Here is a 26586-nt window from a genome sequence, read left to right as displayed (position 1 = left end):
CATCTAAGCAAACCTGACTTCGTTAGGAAAAAACAGTGACAAAAAAAAGAAAAAAATTCTAACTGTTTGAGTATCAGTAAAAAAACACCCTGGATTCTGACAGTAGTGAGGCCAAGCAACCAGGAACAATAAGTAACATCTTTAGATATAAAAATCCCAAATGCATCGAGGCAGACATCTAAGAAAAGCTGAATTCGTTAGGAAAAAACAGTGAAATTAAAAATTAAAAAAAACTTTTTAAAAAATCCTAATACTTTGAGTATCAGTAAAAAAAACACCCATGATTCTTTCAGTAGTGATGAGGCCAAGCATAGGAGGGATTTATTCTTCTTTAGATATAAAAATCCCAAATGCATCGAGGCAGACAACTAAGAAAACCAGTCTAATTTGCTAAATAACAGCATCATGTTCATCATGAGAATCCCAATAATCTGAAGTCTCCATGGTTTCTGAAATACTGCGAGGCCGAGCCGCCCGGGGCTTATTCTTTTTCTGATGTGATAATCCCATATGAATCAAGATAAACCTCTAAGAAAACTGATTACATTGCTAAATATCTGAGACATTTTCATTTTAAAAAAAAATTCCCAACATTTTGAATATGTTCAGACAAAAACTGCATGGATTGTGAAATACAGCGAGACCAAGCGGATCAGGGTCTTCTTGTATACTTGTTCTGACACGATAAGCTCAAATGTATCAATACAGGCATCTAAGAAAACCTGACTTCGTTAGAAAAAAACAGTGAAATAAAAAAAAAGAATCCTAACAGTTTGAGTATTCGTCAATAACACCCTGGATTCAGAAATACAGCGAGACCAAACAGACCAAAGATTTATTCTTGTTTGGATATAGAAAAAAACTAATGCATCGAGACAGACAACTAAGAAAAACAAACTACGTTTCAAAAAAGCAATATTTCCGTCAAAGAAGTCCAAAGTTTGAAGATATTCAGACAAAAATTTACTGAATTCGGAAATACAGCGAGGCCAAGCGGACGAAGAATTATTCTTATATTGATATGATAATCTCAAATGGAACAGAAAACTAAGAAAAACAGACTAAATTGACAAATAACAGCGAAATTTTCATCAAAAGTCCCAATAGGATGACGATATTCAGTCAAAAACTCCCTGGATTCGGAAAGTCAGAAATACAGGCCAAGCGAGCCAAAAAAAAAATCAGACCATCAAACTGAATGTATTTGTGCATTGATTCTCATTTAAAAATGACAAACAGTTGAACATCGAGATTTCATCGTAGAGCCGTGAAAACAGCAAATCCGCCTGACTTCGGTGCTTAACTTAGCTTTCTTCGTAGATGATGCCTACTTTTTTAAACATTTTAAACATGCGTTGGCTTGAAAGACCACCGACGTCGATTAGACATCCCGCGGAATTGACAAGTCAGTCATGTACTTATATTAATCGAGGTCGTGCTGCGCATAATTTTTTTTTTCTTTGTAGGTTGTCCTAGCACTCTAAGGTTTTGGCTTTTTGAAAATATCACAAGCTGTCCTTGATTCAAGGTTTAGACTGTGTTTCACTAAAATGAACTACTCTTGTTTTGTTTTGGAATCTCTTTTGATTTGAGTTGACGTCTTGTTTTGATCTGTGTGTCCAACAGGGTTGTTTTCAGCTACTTCAACGTCAACCCTTCCGCCGTTTGATTTTCGTTCTGGGTCAGATTCAAAAGTCAGTTCGTGATTTTGTGAATGGTCCTTTTCACCTCCTTTAATAGAAGATACGGTTTGAAGCTGTCAACCATCGGCTTTTATGAGAAATCCTATGAATTCCAAGGTGAGAGGTCGACCACGACCCTGGCGGGTTGTCAAATCTGACGGCCGCCTTTTGTCAGAAGACGTGGCGAACGTGTTGGGCCCATCTGCTCCCGGTGTCCCCGTGGTCTATCTTATCTCCGTGTCCACCCTTATCGCAGGGGGTTGAAAATCGGGCCCTATTTCGAGTAGGACGACGAATTTGGAAAAGGGTTTTGTCCAAATGAGCCGAAAAACAAAATTATTATGGACTCTTCCAAACGTACTGACATCGTGGTATTTTCGAATTTGGAAGGATTTCTCACCCGACCTGGTTACTTTTATTTTCAGTCTAGACCGTTCTTCGACTTTTATTAGGTTCAATAAAAATCGAGATAAAAATAGGGAATTTTATTATCTCATAACAGTTCGATCAAAATTGAATACCCTCGCCTGCTGTGACTATCATGATTTTACTAGTTTGGCCAGAATAAACCTTCTTAGATTTATTGACCACTTTTTCTTTACTCCTTTCTTATTTTAAACAACGCTTTTACGTTTACCTGTTTAACATGAATAACCTTAATAATTTTCACACCCAATGCATCTCGAGGTTTTTAGAGTCTGGCTGTACAAATGCGCGGTCACGTTTTTAATTAAAAACAATCAATATTTTCATAAAGATCCGAGAAGCCAATTAGCACAAAAACCTCCCTAATTTCCTTTACCTTTGCTCAAATACAGACCCTCATACTTCATTTTGATACTGTATGCCTCGGATTTATCATGTTATCATGGACAAACGACGTGAAACTTGTGAAGGCCAAACTTCTCTCGTTATCACTTTATGGGTAAGGGATTACACTCATTTATTCTGTTTTCCCAATCTTGTACCAACACGCATTAACACGAGGAAGCATATGATGATTTCTGTTGGAAAAAGGGCAGGATGGAGATAAGGAGATGGTATCGGTGTATCAAAGATCGACACCGTTAAAGGACAAGTAGGTCATGAAGTCGGTAAGGAATACGCAGAATACTTCCTCGATAGACACCGGCATGACTTGGAATGTAAAACAGTGTACAGTTCACCCAAAACCGTGGAACTATCTCGACATGCTTCCCCGTATACTCGGTCGTCCTTAAAAGGACAATGAGGATCTTTAATGTCCACACCTAGCCTTTTCGGCCTTATCGGACGTTTTGATTCTCAATATGAGTGCTGACGCACCTCCGCATACGACAGAATGGTTTTACTGCCGCAGCATTGGTGTAGAAGCAGCTCAGCACCGAAGGGCAAAGATAACCTCGCTCCCCGCTTGCCCATTCCGAGTGGTCGGGCCTGCATTAAGCATTAGACCGTATGCCGCATAGGGTTACCTAAGCCGAAATACTTCAGCCTGGTCTCCCGCGCTCTCCCTAGTTGGAGAAGGCCACTCTATCTCCCAGAGTATTGGGGCTTCTCTAGCGTAGAAACTACCGGATTCGTTCCGGCCGCGGTTTTGTTTAAAGTGGGATTGCTAACCACCCCCTAGAGGACCACCGCCTACGGTAAAAGCCGCCAATCGAGCTCATTACCTATACTTGCGTGCAAAGCATACTCGAATAGGAGCAACTGATTCACTACCCGTTCCCATCCTCCACTACTCACGCATTCGAGGGACTTTTCAGTATAATCATAGCGTCCTCAACGCTTATACGCTGCCGTCCGATCCGCCGTATAACTCCGGCGTGAGGCCGGGTGTATAACGGTGGTCATACGCAAGTGTCGTGCGAAGGATACAGGTAGAAGACGGCCTCTTCTCTAAGTTCCCGCCTTGGGCGTCGCCGCGTACCACTACGAATCCATTCCCAGTGTAAGAGAGGCTGGATTTTGGAACATTTCTGTTACCCCGTAGTACAGATGGTTATGCACCCTCCCCCGTCTATGCAGACAGGATCTGGTACCCTAACCCTCGTGGGCCTCTGATAAGGCCTCCCTCCGCCCATGCCAACTCGAGGCCGACACGAGTATAGCTAATGCTTTAGAGAGGTTGCCATGCCCTCAGGGCTGCACTGCTATTTTGTGCCCAGACATCCCCCTTGTAACCAAGGCTTGGGAGGGTCACAGGAAAGAGTGAACCCGGATTGAAAGAAGGCGTGGATGAGGGCACGAGCTGCCTTTTTTCAGGGCCCCGAGCCTTAACCACATTATACCACCCGTCCTCGCTGTAGTTCCACATTGATTGGACTACAACTCCCTGGGTGGATGAACTATCTCGACAGCTATTGCACATGCAGTACGTGTGGAGGTAGGTCTTGAGGTCTTCTTTATTTTTTTTAATTTAGAGCCGATCAACCACCTGGATCATGTCCGCCTAAAAAGCTTTAGGAAAGTATGGGACCAAAAGACGTCAGGACGCGGTCGCATGACATGCCAACAGACAGGGCACCCACGCAACGAGCCAGGTCTCCATTAAGGACACTTCGTCCATACACCCAAGACATCCTATAATGAAGTAGAACTCAGAAGAGCATCACATACAATGATATGGTATATAGTTAGCCCCAAAACAAACGAAGGAACCGGATCGTGTGTTTTTGAATAAGCCCAAAATATAAGCGATAAAGGGGATAAAGACTAGGGAAGTACCCTTCGGTCATTCTGGTAGAAATACATGCCATCAATGCTTGCCTTAAAAAATTTAAGAAGTTAATCTGGCAAAAACATCCACATAAGATCGGCTAGCCAAGCAGCTTTTAAAGCATTTCCTGTAGACAAAGCCCCATAAAACTAGTCGAATGCATCCAAAATCTCCAAAACCTGTTGAAACACGACAACCTGATGATATCTTAGGTACCAGGACAGAAAGGACTTTTGGGTAAGGAAAATGCAGACACACTGTCCAGAAGAGGAACCTATTCTTGGGATAACAGAACTAAGTACAGAATCTTCCAACTCAGAATTAATCCAAATAAAACAAAAAGATAAGTTGATAAACTCTAGGGGCGTTAGACACAGTAAACTTATGCCACAACAACCCTCACTAAATTTAGCAAACTCACTGCTTTAATTGCAGAGGGCCACGGAAGAGCGATAGGACAATTAACCTGTCACTGGCATCTTGAAAAAAACATCTTCATAACATGAGGTTTATGTAATGAGGAGGAAGAAACAGCCATCCATATCATCTTCCAATGCGAAGCAAGGTTTCAATGGAGACATAACATAGGATACAAAAAAAACCCAAGGATTAAAATTAAGGAACTAGGAAAGTACAAAAAGCCAGAAGCCTGCAGAGCCTGGAGAGCATAAACCCCGCTTCCTAACATCCATCGTCATCATCATACACCAAACATCAAACAGGGTTTCATGAGTACCCAGCTGACTAACAGTATGGCAAATACCCGACCCCCCAGCACTCCTGTGGGTTTGGTTTTACATTTTTTACTAGTTTTTTCCAATAAAGTGACATATCGATTTCCTCTCCATGGTTGCCCAAAATCTAGAGAGGTCATAGATAGGACATATTAAAATGTGATAATAAGAACAGTGTTGGCACTCTTATGGTGTGTCTCTTGCCATGGGAAAACCATGGGAGAGACATTTATGACCACTTTCAAGTACCCGTTGGAATTCCACAACAGTGCCGAGTACAAAAACCGATGGTTTAAAACGAACCATCTCCAGGATATCGTCAAGAATGGTTAGAGGAAGAATATAGTTAGTGACTAGAATAATATAGTGTCTGAAGAAAATTAGAGATTTTTGGTAATAGTTGGTAATAGATTTAAAAAATTTTTAAAGAAATGATGTCTAATCCGATAGCTTTTCTAGTAATGAAGATGGGGCAGTAATGATATTTAATATCTGTAGGAATTTAATGATGACTTTTTTTCGATACCCTGAACCAACTTTACGTGTCGGTGGATTTGTTTTGTTACGAACTCCTTGCAAAATTTCACGTGGCCGATCTGGAAAAAATACGAAACCTCTTTTCAGATTGTTTACACTCTTGGTTGTTCGTTGTTGGTCCTATCCAATGCGGAAGTGCCCAGAGAGATCCGCATCAACATTCTTTTATGGCCGGATGAAAGGAGCTAACACATAATTGAACGTCTTTCAAGTAGTGGAACTCGAGAAAACAGGGGACCGTTTCTGCTGTAGAAGTGGCCATGGTCGAAACTTTTCCCCCTTGGGTCCTTGCATTCCAAACGTACAGGCCTAGATACAAAGCCCCTACGTCTGAACGACTTTCCCGAATCTTTCCTAGGGGGCGTTAATAAAAAAACTTTATTTATAAAGCCCCGTGGAAAGAGCAAATACGGCCAAGTACCGCTATTCCTAACTGCCCGAGTCATTCAAGACCGCTTAGACGCCTAGACGTAAAGCAGAAAACTTTCGAGCTTTAAGCAGTATAAAGATTTACTTCCGACACAAATCACAGTTTTATCCTTCAGCATACCGCGGCTATATTTCTCACAGGAATACTTATCAAGTCGAATTACTTATCAGACCTCATTAACATGACAAACAAGTATATACACAATTGATGAACGCGAGGAAGGTTTTAGAAAATCGTGTCCTCACTCGTTATCGATCTTTGTTAACATCAAGCTACTTTGTGGCTGACACGCGATAACATCTGAACTAAAACATCATCAGAAAATTAATAATCATCACATTGAAGGGCCGTTAAACCAACAACCCGACGAGAAAGAGTTGGATTGACCTAGAAAAAAAGTCTTTACGTAACGTTTATCTGAGGAAATCGGTTAGAAAGTGAAGCGTACGATGCGTTTTATGACGGGATGAAGCCGGTTTTGTCTGAAGACTTTTTTGTACGTATTTTTCATTTAAACTAATATGACCAAAATATCTCTGCTTTTCAGCTTTTAGACGTGGTTACTCTACAATTCTTTCAGTCTGTTTGCTCTTTACTAATAATAATTCTTTAGATTTTGTAGTCCGATTGACCGAATAACATCTTTCAATTAATTAATCTTTATGTAAGTATTGGTTGAGATTAAAAAAAAATGGCAAAAAGGAGGGAAAATTGGGGAAAGGTTGGTTTGAAATTGGAAATTAGTGTCCGAGTGGATCGAAGTCACGATAGCTCAAGTGGTAGAGCAGCGAAGTATTGAGCAGAAGGTCGTGGGTTCGAATCCCGCTCGAGACACTGATTTCTTTTTTATCTCAACCAATACTTTACATAAAGATTAATTAATAATACTAATTTGAAATTATGAAAAAAGAGACTTAATTTTATGGGTTTTTAGTTGATTCTAGTGCAGTATTTGATCGCATAAACCGTCGTGCTTTGTTCTTATCATTATTTAATCTAGGTTTATTCTAGGGCCATGATTCAGCCCCAGATAGAAAAACGAATTCATCAAGAGGTAAAGAGGACTTTTCAGACTTTTGTCGTGGGTGTGTATTAAGCCCACTTCTTTTCTCCCTATTTTTCGAACATGTACCTAAGTTTATAGAAATCGGGGTCCGGGTTGCTATTATGAAAGTCAGCCCCCACCACTGGGTACGATGATTTTTAACATTACCAAGGGGGTTGACAAGGATAGTGACCAAAAATATTTTTTTTAACGGCATTGATCTTTTCTAGCACCATGGAATCTGAAAAGATCAGTGAAGTTACACGAAAAATTAGGGTGGTAACAACCCTCGTCAAACCCCCTTGAGACATGTTTATGGCCATGATTCACCCCCTGTATAGAAAAACGAATTCATCAAGACTTAAAGAGGACTTTCAGACTTTTGACGTGGGTGAGTTTTAAGCCCACTTCTGTTCTCCATCTTTTTCGTACATCTGCCTAAGTTTATAGTAAGCGGGGTCCAAGCTGCCAATATGAAAGTCAGCCCCCACTCTGGGTACGATGATTTTTACCATTACCATGGGGTTTGAGAAGGATTGTGATCACTAATATTTTTGTGTAACTTGAAAAAAAATCAGTGACGTTACACAAAAAATAAGGGTGGTCACAACCCTCTTCAAACCCCATTGAGACATCCCTCCTCGACCTAGTAGTCAGTCGTACATCATACCCGATGGTGAAAGGTCTGGGTGGAGTAGGAGTGAGGGTAAAATCTCCAAAATATCAACTTAACTACAAGATGTTTCAAATGTTACAAATGTTACTACAAATGTTTAATGCGTCATTATTATGGATCCAACTTCCATGACCCATCTTCCCATGAAGTCTTTCCTTCTGCTATGGGTGGTCAATTGTTACAAGTATTTGAGCGTTGTCACCTCATATTATTTGTTACGGTTTCAGCTTTTCAAGATACGCCTGCTATGCTGCACAAATTTGGGTTTGCATCTTTAGAACAATTATTAGGATTTTTCATAGAGAAGTCAAACACAGAATCCTCTACAGAATGGATCCAAAAAAGGTAAAGAGGATAAACTCTGGAGGTGCTATACCAGTAAGGTTATATTCAAACAACCATGACGAAGTCTCGCAAACTCAATTATACAGTTGGAGAGGGCTGAACTCGGAGGAGTGATAGGACTATATACCAGTCACTGGCATCTGAGAAAACACCTACACAACTTGGTTATATTCAATGATGACCCCCCCCCCATTTAGGTACAATGAGGAGGAAAAACCAGCTAACCATATCATCTCAATGGATGCATAACCTGGAATGCAAAGAAAACACTGGTAAAGGAGTTGAATGTCTTAGTACATCTTAAGAGAAGGATCGAGTCGATTGCACTGAACTAAGGAACTAGGAAATTATAATAAGGCAGAAGGCTGCAATGCTTGGGGGATCAATAAGCTCCACTTTCTAGTATAAATCATCATCAAAATCGATCCTGATCCTTCGCTACAGGATGGCTTTGGCTAATCATAAGGATAAAACCAAATGCACCGGCCTATTAGACGATTTCCAGTCGAGTGTGGTGCCTTTAAGCTGAGAACACACTTATCGATGCAACACTACCCGACGCCTTGTCACGTTTTGGTAGGGTGTGCACATCTCCCCGACGCAAGCACATGCCACGTACAGTCACACAGCGTGTATCACAAATCAGTATCACAATCACAACGATTTTTTGTTCTTAATGCATTATTTTGAGCAAAACCATATAATAAATTGTTGGTTAAATTTTATGGGCACAACCATGTAATAAATTCTTTGTTAAATTTAATTGTTTAAATCCGGTGTTTTAATACATTTTCTGCCAAACCATCACAATTAAATTTTTTTTTATAAAAACTCATGATTTTTGATTTCGTTTAATTTGGTTTATATTAAAATAAGAATGTTGTACTTAATATAACGATAAAATTACATATAATAGTTTGAAATAAACTACAAAAAATATGAGTGTCCTGTTCTGACGCTATTCGACGAAAATGGTGCAATTAATTGTATGAGCAAAACCATGAAATAAATTATTAAATCAATTTTATGAGCAAAACCGTGTAATAAATTGTTAGTTAAACTCATTTGATAAAAAAAAAGGTATTCGTTTGTTTTATTTGCTTAGCTTTTCACACTGGTACGATAGACGCTTCGGACCTCTCAAAAAAAAAAAAAAAAGGTATTCCGGGGTTTTGATCTATTTTCTACCAAACCATTAAAATTATTTGTTTTTAAATAAAAACTAATGAATTTTTGATTTCGGTTAATTTGGTTTATATTAAAATAAGTATGTTGTAATTATATGACGACAATAATACATGTAGTTTTAATAAAAATATGAGCGTCCGGTTCTTTTGTCTTCGACTGTACTCGATCCGACCCGACGAAAATCTAGGCAGTGGGGATGGCATAGCGTAGAGTAGGGTAGCGTTGCATAGCATCGGGCAGATGTGCACGGGGGTAATTACAATCTTATGGAAAATTGGACTTTGGATTTGCGTCGGGTAGCGTCGCATGGCGGTGCATCGGGTAAGTGTGTTCCCGGCTTAGGCAGTGGTTGGATTGTCACCCATCGCAGAGACCACTACCGTACAACTGTGACATTTGCTACGTCTGTCTCTTTTATTTCAAGGGCGAGCTCCTGGTACGTCTAACTAACGTATAATATCTAGCTACCCAAGATGTTAGCTGAGCTAGGGACTGCTAAATCTATGATATACAATATAGACGGTTTTGGTAGACTTACTATGCCAGGTTATATATGGTCGATTGTGGCTTTGGTTTGTACAAGTAGAATTTTCGAGCAAGGCATTCTTTTTGTGCCGGTACAGAGCATCCGAAAGATGATATGATGGATCGTGGAATTTTTTATCGTCGATGCAACCAGTCTCCTACAATGCACTTAGCTCTGCTACCTGTCTTGGATGGGTACCAATAATGCCTTGGTTTCTGGGAAGAGACTACTCTATTTTGACCAATGACATGGCCTTATCGTTTCCATTTCGATCTCCTGTGCTATTATTATTATTATTATTATTATTAATTTTTAAGGGCGTTTTAACGGCTAAGGTCATTTCACGCCCTAACATCCAAACCTTCTATCTTAGGTTAGCTATATCTCTTCTGAGTGCTATAAAGCTCTGACTCCAAACATTCACTCTTAATCTAATTTATCCTACTGGCATCCAAGCTTCAATTTTTCTTTTAAAAATTCTTAATTCGGAAGGCCAAATGTATACAAAATTCCCATTTTAAATTGCATAAAATTTAATAAAATTATAAAAAAATTTTCTGTTTCTTTTTTTAATTAGAATTGTGAATTTTTGTTCCATAATTTAAAAATTCCCCGTAGGCTTGTATGGCTAATAATAATAATAATAATAATAATAATAATAATGGAGTCAGACTAGCAACAGTCTCAGCATGAGTATAGGCTCACCCTTATCCTTTTATTCTTCTATTCAAATATGATAACTAATTCTACATAACAATAATAAGAAACAAAACACAATAACATTTCTTTTTCTTTATCTTTTTTTTTTTGAGGGAGCTATTTTTCTTATTTAAATTGCGAGTTTAGGAATTGCAGTTTATTCCCCCGCAATTTGTATTTTCTTCAATTACATTTTTCCGCTCCGGCAGCCTCAAAAACTTCTGAAAAAAGAAATCTTGCACGAACAACTTTTATTCAAACATTATCAGGCATCATTCAATGGTATAACAATTTGGGAAAAGGCCTAAATCTCATTATAAATTCCAATAAATTTGATAAAGCTGAAAAGTGCTCTTCGAAAGAAACACTGGGGACCCAGTAACTCCTGTAAATCACTCGAAAGGTTGAGCCTTTGCCTAAAGGGCTGTAAAGTGAGACAGTTGACCAAAATATGTTTTACTGTCAAAATGGTGCGTTCTCCACTTCGCGTACATCGAGGGCAAGTTGGAAGGTTGTTGCCTATTAAAAGCCTATTATGGATTAGCCTGATATGACCTATTCACAATCTAGAGAGAATCACAAGTTCTTTTCTCTCAAGTTCCTCAGTTGGCCATTTATGTACAACTGGCTTAATTTCTTTCATACTATCTCTACAGACATTCCATCTTGCCGCCCACTTTCGTTTGATAATGTTTTTAACATAACCGACTATATCATCTGGACGGAGAGGAAATTGATCTGTTCTTTGTGGAAGGTTTGCAGCGTTTCTTGCCCGTTGATCAGCTTTTTCATTTCCAGAAATGCCGACATGTCTTGGAATTCAAACAAATATCACATGTTTGTTGAGTGTTCTGATTTCATAGAGATATTTGTGAATTTCTAAGATGTAAGGGTCAACCGAGAAATTATTTTTGATTGCTTCGAGACTACTTTTCGAATCAGAGCAAATAATGGCATTACAAATTCTTGACGATTCCTTTATAATGCTCAATGATCTTCTGATTGCATGAAGTTCAGCTGTGTATACGCTAGCCTCATTCGATAGAGACCAGCTGAAGATATACTCATCAGCAAATATCCCACACCCTACACCAATTTCATTTTTAGACCCATCGGTATAAAAAACTTTATAATTGGGATAGTTATTTAAAATTCGCAAGAATTCTGCCTTGATCATCAGAGACGGTGTTTTTGTTTTGTTCAACAAGGCCAGATCTTCGATAATTATTATTCTTACTATTATCTCTAATTTTCATAATAAATCAAATTTGGCAAGTTTTTCTTTGTAAATTCTTTTTTACATATCCCCTGCCTATAGAGGATTAAGATCAAAGGCTTTTTTTAATCAGGCATCAAAGATTAAAACAGTTTCATAAGTAGACAAGTCGGACTTCGCGATTTGCCCGGAATACAGAATAATAATCGAATAATTAAACCCAGGTTTGAAATATTTTTTTAAAACTTTTTTAAGAGATGCCCTGAGGTCGCGAACTGTGTTTTCGAAGGGTCATTACGAAAACAAGACGCACGAGGTCTGCGGACCCGGAATAAATAATAAGTTTGACAATTTTTCTCTCATTCCCCAAGGGATCAGATAAAAAAATAGGACAAGGAGCGAAAAGAAGACTTTAAGATATTCAACGCGCGGAACGTCTCGCCGGCGGGGGTGGCTTTTTCAGAGGTACGATATGAGAAAAAACAAGAGGGTGGAACAGCCTCACCATATTCAAATCGGAACCTTTTAAAATTTCTACGATTAACCCTACCCTCATTTGAACTTTCAATAATATAGAATGAAGTACATTTGAGAAAGTACAAATCATCGTTAATCAAACGAGAAACCAAACCGATGAAAAGATGAAAGGCCGTCGGAAAAAGATAAATGAAAGATGGTCACGATTCACCTCCGACCAGACATGACAAAATCAGAACCGAATGTAACGCCGAGGGAATTAAATTATACGCTTGAATTACAATTATAAAGCAGCGAGGACGAGCGCACCCAAATTTTGTTAAAATTTGCAGAACGAGTTCCTAACCCTTGGAATCCTCAATATACGCATAATACCAAACCAGTTAAAGGAAAATTATAACCAGAGATTTCTAGGCGTCACATCATCCATGTAAAAGAACTCTGTGCAGTATTTTTGAAAAATATCTAAAGTTCTACATATTCTCAGACAACTAAGCATCACTGAAGGGTTTAGATTCATCCACCTTCTTCCAACTCTTGAAGATGCCACGAAGGTTAAAAGTAACGGACAAGAAAACCAGCAAAACCAGCTGCAGCCCTAACACCCTTCGGACCAGAAACAAGTTGGCACACCTTAAAGCATGCTAAAAGCCGATAAAATAATAATGAGATAGGTTTGGAAGAATGAAAACTCTGAAACTAATACAGGGTCATATTTATGTTGTAAAGATGGATCTAAAATGAAACGGAATGGGAGCAATGGTCAAAGATCAAATATTTGATCTAGCGAAGCTTCCAGAACCAACACTATCAATTTTCCAAGCTCGTTACAAAAAATGTTTTTAAAACATGTATAATTGTAAAAGATGTATAATTTCTCAGGCAATAATGCATAAGGCTGTAGAAAATGAATTTACTATGTGACATCCCAACAAAAAAAATTAAATCTACATCTGTCTCTTCTGGCCATTGTGGGAAACATTAGGCCTTTAAGCTGGCCATTTGGCAATCAATTATTACCTTCGACTGTGAAACAGAGACATCAGAACATGTCCTATGTGACTGCAAAGCATTAGGAAACGGTAGGACATCAGAAAAGCGACACTGCAGTGCCTTTCCTCAAAGGAAATAAATTCACTAATTTCGTGATCCGCTTGACCAATTAATATATTACAATTAATTAAGGTTTTTAGTTGATATAAAAAAGTCAATGGCACGAGCGGGATTCGAACCCACGACCTTCGGCTAGATACGCCGCTGCTCTACCACTTGAGCTATCGTGACCTCGATCCACTCGGACATCAACTTCCCATCTCAACCGCACCCTTTTTGCCATTTTTTAAATGTCGTGTAATCGGATTGGATTCTCGACGACAAATGAAATGGCCACGGAGAGCTTTAGTGAAGTATACTTCATTTTAATTCATTAAATTCACTAATTTCGTGGTCCGCTTGACCAATTAATTTATTACTTTAATTAAGGTTTTAAGGTTAAAAATGGCAAAAAGTAGGGAAAATTAAAAAGGTGGGGTTGAGATGGGAGGTTGGTGTCCGAGTGGATCGAGGTCACGATAGCTCAAGTGGTAGAGCAGCGGCGTATCTAGCTGAAGATCGTGAGTTCGAATCCCGCTCGTACCATTGACTTTTTTATCTCAACTAAAAACCTTAATTAATTTATTAATCTTATTGGCTAAAGTCAAAGTGACCGAGGAAAAGACGGACTGAAACATTTGGGTCCGCATAATAACGCTTCCTAATGGCATTTTCTGTGAATGGCATCGATTGGTCTTGCTTGGCGTCAGGGTCTCATAATTGTCCCAGCCCTTGAAATTTTTCGATTTTTTTCTGGCCGGCTAACTACTAAGGTAATTGTCCAACATTTTATCATTTTTCCTCTGCCCTGTCAGACTATAAGGATGACTAGACGAACATTTTCTTTTGACCAAAGTAATGGGATAGTTATGGTCACTTGTTTTAACCCTTCCTTGGAATTGGAAATTAACAATATTTACAAACAGACACAAACAACGTGTTCATCTAACAAAAATATTAGCCTAATCTACACTTGGAGGGTTTCAAAGTACACTAACTCTTACAACTAAAGTGAGGATCGACAAAATGTCATCACCTAGACGACCTCCTTCCATTCCCGCTAATAAATACATTCATACAAAGTACCCTTTCAAGTACAATTAAAAAAATGGTGAGTCCTGAAACTTCTGCCGTTTCCGTGCCTCATACTAATCCTCGAAAGACTTGTACATTAACCACTCACGCTAATAAATACATTCGCTGTGAAAAGGTCCGGACCGACGTGCCGGCGACTCCTCCCTTACATTGCAGTATAAATTAGGAAGACTAATTCGGTAGGACTATGAGTTACTCAGTATTCAGTCACATCCACACTCACGCAAATGAATACATTCATACAAATAAAAGGAGAAAGGACCACGTCTGATGGGTTATAGCGACGCATAGATCTTGTCGCCCCTTCCCTTTGCGTCACCAGTATTTTTCATTCTTCCAAAATATGCTTCGTTTTTAGAATTGATGTGGCCGTGTGTCAGACGAGTGTAGCCTATCCTCAATCAAACGTGTAACTTCGATTAACTCACAACTTCAAGACATAAAAATACAAAAAATATAAAAAAAACTATAAGATGTAAAACATCGTTGGATTTGCATATGCATGGCCAAATTCTCCAACATAAAAAAGAACCCAGCCGATTTTTCATCTCGTAAATGTTCAATGTCTAAATGAAAACGTACACGATAAGTTCGGTAAAAAAGATAAGAGTGTTTGTCCAGTTTCAGACGTCGATTATTTCGAAAAAAAAATAGGGCGATAAAGCCAGAAGATCCTTTCAATTATAGTTTACCCTAAGAACTTTTCTTTATTATTATTTTTTCTGAGTCGGGTTTACCCACACTCTGTCTGAGGAGCGAGACTGTACGGACCGGTTTTTACAAAAGTAAATACTTGAATTCTTTAATACTGAATAAATCGTTAATAGTGTTTATTTTGACAAATTGCTCAAAATTGTATTTTGCAAAGAGGTTTTTCCAATTCTTATTTCCTCCTAGGGTACGTTTTAGGCCCCTTTTATATTTTCATTTTTTTCTCCTATGGGGAAGTGTACACGATTTCCAGAGGGTTATATTGTATAATGATTTTTTTTTCTGCATCAAACAATACAATCATGGCGAGACTAGGCGGACCAATGATCTTCAATAGTAATAATTCAACAAAATCCAAGTTTTTAAATGTAGTTTTTCAATGCGTTTACAAAGAATTACGCCATTTTTGTCCTTAAATGCATAGAATCAATGACGTATTTTTTCAATTGAAAATAATCAAATTTTTCTAGTTTCTCATGTTTTAAACAATTTTGTATTGTCCGTTGATCTTTTTTGTAAATAAATATCTTCTAATTCAATCTATATTTTATTTTTCTATGAAAAAATTCTGCTCGTTTTTCAGTGGTAAAGAATACAATTCAGCTTCAGAGTTCAATTTTCGACCTAGCTCAAATTTGTGATGTAGCAAACAGAAATTACTTCTTTTTTCGAGTTTCATCTTCTTTTTCTTTAATGGCCTTTGCCTGAGCAATTTCGGAAAATCCTTTCCACGAGGAGGCGTGCGCGATTTCCCGCGGATTATAATGGTGAATCGGTCCGCCCGGTCTCGCCATGCCCATGTAGTTTGACTCACAAAGAATCTACGGACGCGGGATCACCGAATCTAAAGAAACTGTTTTTATACAAGGTCAAATAGTTCAAAAGTTGTTAGACACGAGCTTTCTTGCCAATATTTTAATTTTTTTAACACGTATTTTTCAAAAATTTGTGACCGAGCGACAGGAAAGCAGGCAAAAATATTTTTTTTAGCCACAAATTTTATAATTACAACCCCGAAACCCCAGAGTTCAAAATTTTGAGACAATCAAAAATAAGTTCTTCAAAATTTTTCCCTTCGAAACGCCTCAAATTTTCACTTATTCATTTTGTATATTTTGAAAAAAAAATCCTTTAAATCAGGTGATCCCACGTCCTTAGCCGCCTCGTGGGTCGAACAACAGCATGGCGAGACTGGGCGGACCAGTGAACGTCAACTTACTAAACGAGAATAATTCACAAAAAATCAAGTGATTCGGCGTAGTAAAAATTGTGTTTAAATATTTGTAATAATAAAAATCTATCCTATGTCTAGGCTGTTTTAATAGAGGGAAAATAGAATAATCCAAAGGTCAAAAACTTTTAAAAATATTGTTGTTGTTTTTGTTTTTTTCAAAAAAGAGGTGAGGTTAAAAATAATTGTAAAATTTTACGAAATCATTGCATCTTTTTATGAACCTGTGGTTAACGTGCTAGAACCCCAGACATAATTATAAAACCATAAAACATGCTGTCAACATGATTTTATTAAACTGTCCCAGTAATTTTTTTATTGAGTATTTAAATTGCTAACTTGTATAAATATTCAATTAAATATGCAAATTTGTTAGTAACGGATCTTTATAAATTTCTTTGTCATGACAAGGCTGATTTTCTGATAGTGTGTATGCTATTTGACAGATAAAGCAGAAAAAAAATCAAAATTCTATGTTAAACTTTCATAAAAAATTCATAGAGAATAAAAAAATTTATTCAACTACAGATTAAATAAATTTTAAAATTTTTAATTATGTGGATATCAATTTTTTAAAATTAATTTATAGACCTTTTTTAAAAGAACCTAGTACTTAATTGAGTAAATGTTGCCTTGTTTACTTACAGCTTCCACATTTTAATAAGACGCGTCTTGTTTACATCTGGAGCGAGAACAAGCGGACCCAGCAGGTGAGAAGTCGCGGAACAGACTGAGGGCTGAGGCCCTGGTTGTCGCTCCTAGCGGGGGGAGCCGGCTTCGCCCCTTCCAACAGGCGCCTCACCGTCTGGACCGACTCCAAACGGGTGAGAAATGTCCAAAAGGACACGATTGGAAAACATCGAACATTGAGCGTGTTTTTAAGACGAGCCTGTTCGCTCCTGGTCCGCCTGCAGGCTCTGAGATCGCGTTTCGGCTTTAAGACATCGGACATTTTCTTACCATCATTTCGACCTTCTTGCATTGAATTTCAGCAGGCCTTGGCAGCATTGGTTTCCCCTGGAGTCGTGCATGTAATGAGTCTTCGTCCATGCCTTTGAAAACTGTAGAATCAGATTGATCTAGTTTCGTTAGTCTACACCTTGCTTATCGTAACAGCCTCAAGCTCTTACTATTCTTTTAAGATCTCAATAGGTTGCCTTGATTGATCCTTGCAATGAGGTTACCATTTTCGCCCTGATGATTAAATAACCTGCTTAACGATATTATCGCTGAGATTCCGCACACGATGATCATCAGGAAGTTCTGAAAAACATCGATACCATCCAATACATTGATTGTCACATGGATAGTTAACAACGATCCTTGGTAAAGAGGTACTGATTACAGCTCCAGTCGATGATTGTGTTAAGCAGCTGGATAAGCCGTGGTTATAAGTTAATGAACAAACATTTTCCCGCCGAGCTATTTGTTTATCCCACAACCTATTTCGTATATATTTCGGTGAAGGTTTTGAGAAAAATGAAGCATTTTGTCTTTTGTGGCTGCGTTTTAAGGATTTTTCTTGGCCAACTTTGATTATTCCGAGGAGCATGAGTTTCTTTTCTTTAAGAGTGTCCTTCTTAATCGACAAAAGGCTTCACTTTACACTGGCACACTGGATGATTAATCCGGATGCCTTTGGCTAAACATGTCCATATGGTTCCAGGAGTATCTATTATCACCATGTTTATGTCACTGGTATTTTCTGTCCATCAAAAAGACTCTATCCTTTTTTAAAGAAGGATTGAACACCGCACTCACTCCATCATTCATCATTTCTAAAATACTCTATTGCTTTGTCCTTCGGCGTCTGGTGATTGTAGTAGTTAGGAAATTTTTGAGTTAAAAAACACCATGGTTTTTGTTTCAACACATCGTGATATTGTTCGGTAGGAATTGGAGAAAATGTTTAGTACCTAGTTAAGAAATTATGTTTTTGGACGATACATTTCAGAGGTGGAAATGGGTTTTGAGCGAGGTATCCTGTTACAATTAAAAGGTCAGAATGGTTTAGGGTCATACGTCCTAATATACTTAAGAGCTGGAGAGGATTTTTGGGCGATACATCCTGATACATTTAAGAGCTCAAAGTGATTTGGCTTATACGTCCTGATACATTTAACAGCTAAAGATTGTTTTTGGGCGATACATCCTGATACATTAAAGAGGTCGAAATGGTTTTTAGGCGATGCATCCTGTTACAATTAAGAGCTCAAAATGGTTTTGGGTCATACATCCTGATACATTTAAGAGCTGAAAGTGATTTGGCTCATACATCCTGATACATTTAAGAGCTCAAAGTGATTTGGCTCATACGTCCTGATACATCTAAGAGCTGAAGGTGATTTTCGGTCGATACATCCCGATACATTTAAGAGCTCAAAGTGATTTGGGTCATACGTCCCGATACATCTAAGAGCTAAAGATTGTTTTCGGTTGCTACATCCCGATACATTTAAGAGCTCGAAATGTTTTTTGGTCGGTGCATCCTGTTACAATTAAGAGCTCAAGATAATTTTGAGTTGATATAACTTGGTCTCGCTGGGTTCAATTTGCACATTTTGAGTGAATGATTTGGTGAATGATTCAGTTATTGAATTTACCGATCGAATGAATTAATCAATTCGTGAATGCTTGAGTTTTTCTATAAGTTTGTGAAAGAAATATATCAGCTGAGTGCAGGGTTGAGTGAGTGAATGTGCCAATTGAGAGTTTGATCAAGGTGATGATTCATATTGTTAGTTATATCAGTTGAGATTCGTTTGGTGAGCGAATGAGCGAGTTGTGATGGAATGTGGTAGTGTGTCTGTGAGCGTTTTACTTGGACAATTATACCCTCTACCTTCCTTGCATCCCTTGCAGACGACACAGTCATGCTTTCTTTTGATCCCGATACAGCAATTGCTTTACAGAAGTTCTAGGCACACGTCCAACGTATAGCCAGACGGAGCACATTTTCGAGGATAAAAATTAATGAAAACAAATACACCCGTTACATATACCCACTGAAGCAAAACCCTCTTTCAATATTCCTCAGTGACGTCCCTAAAACCGACGTGTATGCTATTCATGACTTATGCTTAACCTTGAACTGATACGTACAAATAAAAAGGCATGAACTGAACAGCGCTTCGGAATTCATTATAACTATTATGAAAATTTATCATTTTAAAACATACTCAAACAGATTTGGACATATGGACTATAGGACACAGCTAAACCTACAATTAGTCGACGAATTCATTCTTTCCAATCCAAAGTCATCAGAGAACGAGTCAACATTCCCTAATATGTCTCCTAAACTACCCTCCATAACATCAACACACCCTTTGTAAATAAAATCTATTGTAAATAATTCATAATTTTGGTATTGCTGTGTTTCGTACAATCCCATAGTTGAACACCACATGTTCACATGCTCTTTCCATCTCAGCTTGGGAATAAGGTCATTCCCAGATATTAGCTGTATCTCTGAATGATATAATCGATGGTGAGAGACAAGAAATGGGCTAATTATTTTGTTTGTAAAATTTATATGTACAGATTTAAGCTGATTGAGCCTGATCCGTTTTGTTGTCCGCTTATTTATCTTGATAGAAGCCTTTTGAAGGATTTTGGATGAATGGTTGATGGTCTGTCCTACTGATATCACCGTTCTTTCATCTAAAACCGTTGCAATTTGTATTCCATCCTCGTTTTCGACGTCACTGTTCTCTAAAAATTTTATTCCTCAAGAAGTGATCAATATCACTGAAACAGTTCAAGTCTGTAGTCGAAAGATCGGGTGAATATGTTAGGTGCGGTAAGGTTTCTTATCCTAAGTCCTTAAGTTTTCCCGGTTGCTTACCGTTTACCAATTCGGCTGGAGGTTGCAGTTACCCGAACATTTTGTCAATTTCCTGGCACTATTTCTCTGCTGTGACAGTTTCACCATAATTTAGGAAATTATAAGAACAACCCTTGCAGTACATCACAATCACAATCACTGACCTGCCTCCTACTATCGTACACAATCCATTTCTCATCGCACCTGATGATTCGATTGAGAAATGGATCATTTTGATTATGTTCCCATTTTTACTAATATATTTTGGTAAAACCTGGGTATTTATGGTACAGACGCGCAAATGCCAAAGCGTCGATTTCTTTTGGGTCCGGTTAGTTCGTGCGGTACTCACTTCTTTACTTTTTTTTACTTTACCAATTTGCTCCAGATGGCGAAAAACTGTTGAGTGGTCAATACTTCGGCAATTTTCCGTGTTGACTTACGTGAATTTTCTTCAATCAGCGTTTTGAGTTGGTCGTCATCCACAACGAAAAGGCCTACTTCGAACTTCCCTGTCTTTGAGAAGGAAATCTGCCAGACGAAATCTCTGAAACCATCGCTGCACCGAGCATCCGCTAATGCTTCCCTCTTTCGAAACTGTGTTGACGTTACAGTCGTGCAGATAAATTTGTCGAAAATCTAGTTCGAACATATTTAATTTCGTAAGTCTTGACTCTCATAAAAGTCAATAAAAACTAAAATGATTATTTGGAGATCGTGACATGCGGTCTGGTGTGACGTAGGTTTTAGAAAAACGTTTTCTTTATCGTACCAACGTTTCGATCTTTATTAAGATCATCTTCAGAGCTCACAGTGTTTGTTTTCCGTGTAGATGTGTCATTCTTCTGTGTCGTGTTGAGAGTGCCCATTGACTAAAGGTCACTAAACACCACACGTAAACTGAAATGTTTTGTATAAAAAGGTAACAGTTAAAAGTACATAATATACTTGATAAATTAGATTCGAGGAATTACCTTTCATTACATGACATGCATTTGCGAAAATAAAACAAATTTTTCAAAGCTTAAAGTAATTTTACACCAGAACAATAGTTTTGGATGTAATTAAAAAAAAATATTAAAGAATGTATTATTTACAATAAAAGTATCACACAAAATCAGTATTTTTATCATAATATTATTGAAAAAAAGGAAAAAAAAACAGTTTTTCTTAAACGGTAGAGGTGGATATTTGTTATGAATTTTAATTTTTTTTGCATATGATGTTTGAATTTCAATTGCATTCCCATTTTTACCAATATATTGGTAAAATTAAGTGATTTATGCTAAATTTAACATAAATAACATAACAACAATTAGAAGAAGCAAGCACAAATATGTAATAGTAATAATTAGAGGAAACAATTATAAACATTTATGGAAATACAGAGTAAATTGTTTTATTTCTTCCACAGGTTAACTGAATTTCAATTGTATTCCCAATATTACTAACATATTTTGGTAAAACCTGATTATTTCTCATAATTCAGGCTACATTTATCATAAATAACAAAACAATATTTGGAAGAAACTCAACATATTTTATTCTTAAAAAATACAGAACAAATTACTACATCTGATTGCAGAGGATCATCAAATTACAATTGCATTGCTATTTTTACTAACATATTTTGCTAAAACATATTTCTTTATGTTATATTTAACATAAATAACATAGCAAACATTAGAAAGAGTTAATATAAATTTTATTTATAAAAATACCAAACAAATGGCAATATCTACCTACTGAGAATAACCAAATTCCGATTGTATTCCCATTATTACTAATATATTTTAGAAAAACCTGGCTTTTATGCTACATTTCACATAAATAACATAACCATAATTGGAAGAAACATGTCTGGGGTTTATACTTAAAAAATGCAAAACAAAATGCTATATCTGCTTGCAGAGGATGAACAAATTTCAAATGTATTCTTATTTTTACCAGTATTTTTTGCTACGATTTTGTTGTTTATGGTATATTTTACATAAACAACATAATATTAATTATAAGCAATAATAATATTTTTTTTACGGAAATATGGAACAAATTGTTATACCCACTTGCGGAGGATGACCAGATTTCATTATTCCTATTTCATATTCCTGTTTTTACCAATAACATTAAGTAAAACCTGGTTATTTGTGTTACATTTCTCATAAATAACATAACAATAATTGGAAGAAACATGTCTGGGTTTTATACTTAAAAAATGCAAAACAAAATGCTATATCTGTTTGCAGAGGATGATCAAATTTCAATTGTATTACTCTTTTTACCAATACATTTTGATAAAATATAATTATTTATGCTTCACTTAACATAAATAACATAACTACCATTAGACAGAGTTAATATAAATTTTATTTATAAAAATTACAAACAAATTGCAATATCGACCAGCAGAGGTTGACCAAATTTCAATTGTATTGTCATTTTTATCAATATATTTTGCTAAAACGTAATTATTTATGCTACATTTAACATAATTAACATAGCAATATTTAGAAGAAGCACATGCATGTCTTATTTTAAAAAATACAGAACAAATTGCTACAACTACTTGCAGAGGATGATCAAATTTCAAATTTGTTCTTATTTTTACCAATATTTTTTGATACAGCATGGTTGTTTATTGTATATTTTACATAAACAACATAATATTAATTATAAGCAACAATAATATTATTATTTGTGGAAATACAGAATAAATTGCTACATCACCTAGTGGAGGAAGAACAGATTTCCTTACTCCTATTTCATATTCCTGTTTTTACCAATATCTTTTGCTACAACATGATTGTTTATTGTGTATTTTACATAAACAACATAATATTAATTATAAGCAACTATAATATTATTATTTGTGGAAATACAGAATAAATTGCTACATCGGCTAGTGGAGGATTAACAGTTTTCATTACTCCTATTTCATATTCCTGTTTTTACCAATATTTTTTTGCAAAACCTGGTTATTTGTGCTACATTTAACATAAATAATGTAACAATATTTGGAGGAAAGACATACATATTTTATTCTTAAAAAATATAAAATGAAATACATCTGCTTGCAGAGGATGAACAAATTTTAAATGTATTTTTATTTTTACCAATATTTTTTGCTGCAACATGGTTGTTTATAGTATATATTATATAAACAAATAATATTAATTATAGCCAACAATAATCATTTTTTACAAAAATGCAGAACAAATTGCTACATCAGCTTGCGGAGGATGAACAGATTTCTTTATTTCCATTTCATATTCTTATTTGTACCAATATCTTTTGGCAAAACCTGGTTATCTATGCTACATTTAACATAATTAACATAGCAATATTTAGAAGAAGCACGTACATGTTTTATTTTAAAAAACACAACAAATTGCTCCTACTGCTTGCAGAGGATGATCAAATTTCAAATGTTTTCTTATGTTTACCAATATTTTTTGCTACAACATGGTTGTTTATTGTATATTTTACATAAACAGCATAATATTAATTATAAGCAACAATAATATTTATTTTTTTTACAGAAATACAGAACAAATTGCTACATCGGCTTGCGGAGGACGAAGAGATTTCATTATTCCTATTTCATATTCCTATTTTTACCGACATCTTTTGGAAAAACCTGCTTATTTATCCTACATTTATCATAATTAAAATTTACACTATAAAATGTAACATCTGCTTGCGAGGATGATCAAATTTCAATTGTATTGCCATTTTTACTAACATATTTTGGTAAAACATAATGTTTTAGCTACATTTAACATAAATAACATAATAATCATTAGAAAGAGCTAATATAAATTTCATTTATAAAAATCCCAAACAAATATCAATATCTACCTGCAGAGGATGAACAAATTTCAATTGTATTCCCATTTTTCTCAATTTATTTGATTAAAGCCTGGTTTTTTATGCTACATATTACATAAATAACATAACAATATTTGGAAGAAACATGTACATATTTTATTCTTAAAAAATACACAACAAAATGCTACATCTGCTTGCAGAGGATGATGAAATTTCAAATGTATTCTTATTTTTACCAATATTTTTTGTTACAACCTGGTTGCTTATGGGATATTTTACATAAACAATATAATATTAATTATAGGCAGCAATAATAATTTTTCTATGGAAATACACACAAATTGTTACATCGGCTTGGGGAGGATGAACAGATTTCATTATTCCTATCTCACATTCCCATTTTTCCCAATATTTTTTAACAATACCTGATTATTTATGCTACATTTAACATAATTAACATAACAATATCTTGAAAAAGCATGTACATATTTTATTATTGAACCAAGCAAAACAAAATGATACATTTGCTTGTGGAGGATGATCAAATTTCAATTGTATTGCCATTTTTATCAATATATTTTGCAAAACATAATTATTTATGCTATATTTAACATAAATAACATAACAGTATTTAGAAGAAGCACATGCATGTTTTATTTTAAAAAATACAGAACAAATGGCTACATCTTCTTGCAGAGGATGAACAAATTTCAAATGTATTCTTATTTTTACCAGTATTTTTTTGCCTAAACCTGGTTGTTTATGGTATATCTTTCATAAACAACCTAATATTAATTATAGGAAACAATAATAAAATTTTTTATGGAAATACAGAATAAATTGCTATATCAGCTTGTGGGGGATGAAGAGATTTCATTACTTCTACTTCATATTCCTATTTTTAGCAATATATTTTGGCAAAGCCTGGTTATTTATGCTACAGTTAACGTAATGAACATAAAAATATTTGGAAGACACATGTCCATATTTAATCTTAAAAAATATAAAACAAAATGCTACATCGGCTTGTGGAGGATGATCAGATTTCATTATTCCTTTTTCATATTCCTCTTTTTACCAATATCTTTTAGTAAAATCTGGTTATTTATGCTATATTTAACATAAATAACATAACATTATTTGGAAGAAACACGTACATATTTTATTCTTAAAAAATACAAAACAAAATGCTACATCTGCTTGCAGATGATGATCAAATTGTATTGCCATTTTTACAATATATTTTGCAAAAACATAATTTATCTAACCATCTGCTACTTCAAGGTGAGGTTCAGCAACAAGTTCTGGGCAGTCAGATACAACCAGTTTGTAGGATACAAGGGAACATTCTTGAGCCCATCATTTAGTTAATTTATACTGCTGTTGTACCTATCACCACCTACAAATATGATACCACATTTTTGTCTCTAACTCAAATCCTATTCATGCTACATCCACCATATAAGAAAACCTTGAGCTTATTGAAAATTGGTTTAAAAAGTGATGATACTGAATGAAGAAAAACGCTCTCAGTGTTCAAAAACATTTTTTTTCCATTGCACATAAACATCAAAGAGAGCAATTTTCATTCAAGTCAAATTCTTAGGACTATACCTAGACTGCAGACTGGCATGGAATTTCCACATAAGACCCACACAAGAGACATCTAACAGAAGACTTGAACAACTACTAACATTTCTATGGCCAAAATCCATGTTGACCTTCAACTTTATTCTAACCTTATCAAACTCAGTTTGTGGCAACACTTTGAACATATGGAATGAAACTGTATTCTGCCAAACCATCCAACATCCAGCACATCCAATCTTTCCAATCAAAACTCCTCAGATCTTCAAAGCTTCTTACTACATCATTAACCTCACTAACTTAGATTAGATTATATAGGAGCTGGTCTGTTTCTTCTTCGTGGCAATATCTACACAGGTATGTTACTGCTACTCCGAGCCTGTACATATGCCTCTGGAATCTGCAGTGTCCAGTCAGCAGTCCAACTATTATTCTAGTTCTAGCATGTCCTAGCTTCAGTGGTTCTACTGTTAGTTTCTGCTATGGTCCTTTGATAAACTTTTTTACATGCCTCTGGCCTGGGTTACATTTCCATTGAATGGAGGACTTACTTTTAATTTGGTTTTAGGCTGTTTGATATTCCACAAAATGGTTCACGGCCAATTGTCCTCATTGAACTTTCCTTGACCAATTTATTGGCCTCTTCATTGCCCCTCTGCCCTGGTGCCCTGGTTGACAAGGTTAATTTTGTTATTTTACCCAATGCGTGAAAAGGCCCTGATGATGTCCCAAATGACTGGGCTTCACCACCGGTGCGGTAATTGACTTACGTGTCACCTGGCTGAGTAGATGGTTCAGTAGAACCACTGGTAGAATTTTTTGATCAAAATTGGATTTAGGGATCATGGCATCAACCGATATCCGTAGTAGACAATGATCTCAACCTTCCTTTTGTAAACATACTGATCCGTTCCTAATTCAAAAACCAACCTCTCGATTCATTCTAAACCTACTGCTTGAGCC

This window comes from Cimex lectularius, unplaced genomic scaffold (genome assembly GCF_000648675.2).
Source record: "Cimex lectularius strain Harlan isolate CLEC.00 unplaced genomic scaffold, Clec_2.1 scaffold39, whole genome shotgun sequence".
NCBI lineage: Eukaryota > Metazoa > Arthropoda > Insecta > Hemiptera > Cimicidae > Cimex > Cimex lectularius.
Note: the sequence above shows the minus strand (reverse complement) of the source record.